The sequence below is a fragment of the Phyllobates terribilis genome, unplaced genomic scaffold, assembly GCF_046119375.1.
Source record: "Phyllobates terribilis strain yellow unplaced genomic scaffold, ASM4611937v1 Scaffold_203__1_contigs__length_3528282, whole genome shotgun sequence".
Classification (NCBI taxonomy): domain Eukaryota; kingdom Metazoa; phylum Chordata; class Amphibia; order Anura; family Dendrobatidae; genus Phyllobates; species Phyllobates terribilis.
In genome coordinates this window covers 3,674-7,346 of record NW_027362963.1, presented here as the reverse complement: position 1 = coordinate 7,346, position 3,673 = coordinate 3,674, and positions in this window count along the sequence as shown.

Here is a 3,673-nt window from a genome sequence, read left to right as displayed (position 1 = left end):
TAGTCGACATAAATGAGAGCAGCTGTTCCCTGTTGCTTATCCTCGGTCAATACCGTGTTTGACCAGCAGGATAAGGGAGCGCCAGAGGGCTGCAAAGTCTGACTAAGTTTTCCTGACACCCTTTAAATGCAGTTTAGGGCCATCTCTGTTGCACTCTTACTCTCTATTAGCTGCAGTGTCCCATCTGCCTAATGCTGCCACAGATCTCATGGCTGCAGTATCCAGATCTTCAGCAACTCGCTGACATCGTGTCAGTTAATCCAATGAGTGTTTGCAGTGACAGCAATGTCTGTTAGCTGGGTTTCTGATGCTGCTCAGTTGTGGAGGAGAGCAGACAGATGTCAGTGTGGTGTTCGGAGGCTCCTGAGGCCCCTGCACGTGACATCAGGAGTGCTAGAGATCCAGAGTATGATCTTGTGGTCTTGGGCCCCAGTATACAGGTGGGACTTTGCAGCTATTGGGGGGGGGGGGGCGGCGAGGGAGAAGAGCACAACACTGACGTGTGCAGTGAAGGTGGTTAAAGTTCATTGACGCTAGATGACTCATTTTGGTGCATTGACCCCATAGGCAAACTAGGAATGTCAAAGAACCAATCAAGAACAACCAAACAAAATTGTCAAATTATGCATAAATAGGAAATTAAAAAACCTATAATACACGGTTAAGTAAGAGTGACACCGTAGAGACAGGCACTCACACCAATGTACATACAATAGTTAAAATAGAAAAATATAGAATAGATGTAAACTACCAGGAGTAGTTATAGAACCGCCCACAAGGGGTAGTTTTAGAACCGCCCACCGGCAACAGGGGTAGTTCTAGAACCGCCCCCCAGGGGTAGTACTGGAACCGCCCACCATGGGTAGCTCTAGAGCTGCCCACTGGCACCAGGAGTAGTTCTAGAACTGCACACTAGGAGTAGCTCTAGAAGCACCCAAAATGGGTAGTACTAGAAGCATCCACCGGCAACAGGGGTAGTTCTAGAACTGCAACCGAACACAAGGAGTAGTTCTAGAAGCGCCCACCAGGAGCGTTATTAGAACTGCACACTAGAAGAAGTTCTAGAACCGCTCACGGCACCAGGGGTTGTTCTAGAACTGAACACTAGGAGTACTTGTAGAAGCGCCCACCAGGGGTAGTTCTAGAAGCGCCCACCAGGGGTAGCTCTAGAACCGCTCACATGCACCAGGGGTAGTTCTATAACCGCCCACCAGGTGTAGCTCTATAACCACCCACAGACCAGGTGTAGTTCTAGAAATGCCCACCAGGAGTAGTTCTAGTATCGCTCACGGCACTGGAGTAGTTCTAGAACTGCACACTAAGAGTAGTTCTAGAACTGCACACTAAGAGTAGTTCTAGAAGCGCCCGCCAGATGTAGGTCTAGAAGCGCCCGCCAGATGTAGGTCTAGAAGCGCCCGCCAGATGTAGGTCTAGAAGCACACAATGACAACCAGGGGTGGTTCTAGAAGCGCCCACCAGGTGTAGTTCTAGAACCGCCCACCGTTCCCAGGGGTAATTCTAGAACCGCCCATCGGAGTAGTATTAGAACTGCACACCAAGGGTTGTTCTACAAGCGCACACCAGTGGTAGTTCTAGAAGTGCCCACCAGCACAATGGGTAGTACTAGGACTGCCCACCAGGGGTAGTTCTAGAAGCGCCCACCAGGAGCAGTATTAGAACCGCAAACTAGAAGTTCTAGAACCGATTATGGCACCAGGGGGGTAGTTCTAGAACCGCCCACCAGGGGTAGTTCTAGAAGCGCACACCGGCACCAGGGGTAGTTCTAGTACTGCACACTAGTAGTACTTCTAGAACCGCCCACCAAGGGTAGGTCTTAAAGCGCCCACCAGGAGCAGTATTAGAACCGCACACTAGAAGTTCTAGAACCACTCACGGCACTGGGGGTAGTTCTAGAACTGGACACTAGGAGTACTTCTAGTAGCGCCCACCAGGGGTAGTTCTAATACTGCTCATGGTGGGCGGTTCTAGAACTACCCCTGGTGTCTGTGGGCGGTTCTAGAGCTACACCTGGTGCCGTGAGCAGTTCTAGAACTTCTTTTAGTGTGGGGTTCTAACACTGCTCCTGGTGGGTGCTTTTAGAACTTCCCCTGGTGCCGGTGGGCGATTCTAGAACTACCCCTGGTGGGTGGTTCTGAAACTACCCCTGGTGCCGTGAGTGGTTCTAGAACTTCTACTAGTGTGCAGTTCTAATACTGCTCATGGTGGGCGGTTCTAGAACTGCACACTAAGAGTACTTCTAGAAGTGCCCACCGGGGGTAGTTTCAGAACTGCCCACCGGCACTAGGTGCAGTTCTAGAAGCACCCCCAGGGGGTAGCTCTAGAGCTGCACACTAGGAGTGGTTCTAGAAGAGCCCACTGGCACCAGGGGTAGTTCTAGAACTGCTCACTAGAGCACTTCTAGAACCACCTACCAGGAGCATTATTAGAACTGCACACTAGTAGAAGTTCTAGAACCACTCACGGCACCAGGGGTAGTTTCAGAACCACCCACCAGGGGTAGTTCTAGAAGTGCTCACCGACACCAGGGGAAGTTCTAAAAGCACCCACCAGGAGCAGTGTTAGAACCGCACACTAAAAGTTCTAGAACTGCTCACGGCACCAGGTGTAGCTCTAGAACCGCCCACAGACACCAGGTGTAGTTCTAGTACCGCTCACGGCACCGGGGTAGTTATAGAACTGCACACTAAGAGTACTTCTAGAAGCGCTCACAATGGTTAGTTCTAGAACCCCCAGGGGTAGTTCTAAAACTGCATATTAGAAACCAAGCAATGTGAACTGAGGTCTAAGATGGTACACATTCAAGAAATAGGAGCATGTTCACACTAGCAAAAAGAAGCAAAACCTACAAAAGACAAATATATCTCATACCCTACCATCATTATATATAAATGTAAAGCAAAGTTGCATATGACATATAGGGTACTTGGTGAACTATTTTTGATCAAAAAAAGTATACAAGCCGTCCCACCAGCGACAAGGTGACCCTAAATTAGGACGGTCCTACACTGTCTATATTAAAAACCTTACTGTATATCAAAGTTGAAGTAATGCATATAAAAGGGTAGACAAGTAGAACCGGGTCCCAATATCAGACCACCTAGGCCCATGGTAAGCGACATATATACTAACGAGCTCAACAAGGGGGATGCCACACCCTTAATTTGCACAGAATGCAAACAAGACAAAAAACCAAGCAATGTGAACTGAGGTCTAAGATGGTAGACATGCAAGAAATAGGAGCATGTTCACACTAGCAAAAAGAAGCAAAACCTACAAAAGACAAATATCTCATACCCTACCATCATTATATATAAATGTAAAGCAAAGTTGTATATGACATATAGGGTACTAAGTACCCTATATGTCATATGCAACTTTGCTTTACATTTATATATAATGATGGTAGGGTATGAGATATATTTTTTGCCTTTTGTAGGTTTTGCATATTAGAAGTAGTTTTAGAACGGCACATTAGAGGTAGTTCTAGAAGCGCCCACAAGATGTAGTTCTAGAAGCGCCCATCAGGGGGTAGTTCTAGAACCGCCCACCAGGAGCAGTATTAGAACTGCACACTAGTAGAAGTTCTAGAAACATTCACGGCACCAGGGGTAGTTCTAGAACCGTCCACCGGCACCAGGTGTAGATCTAGAAC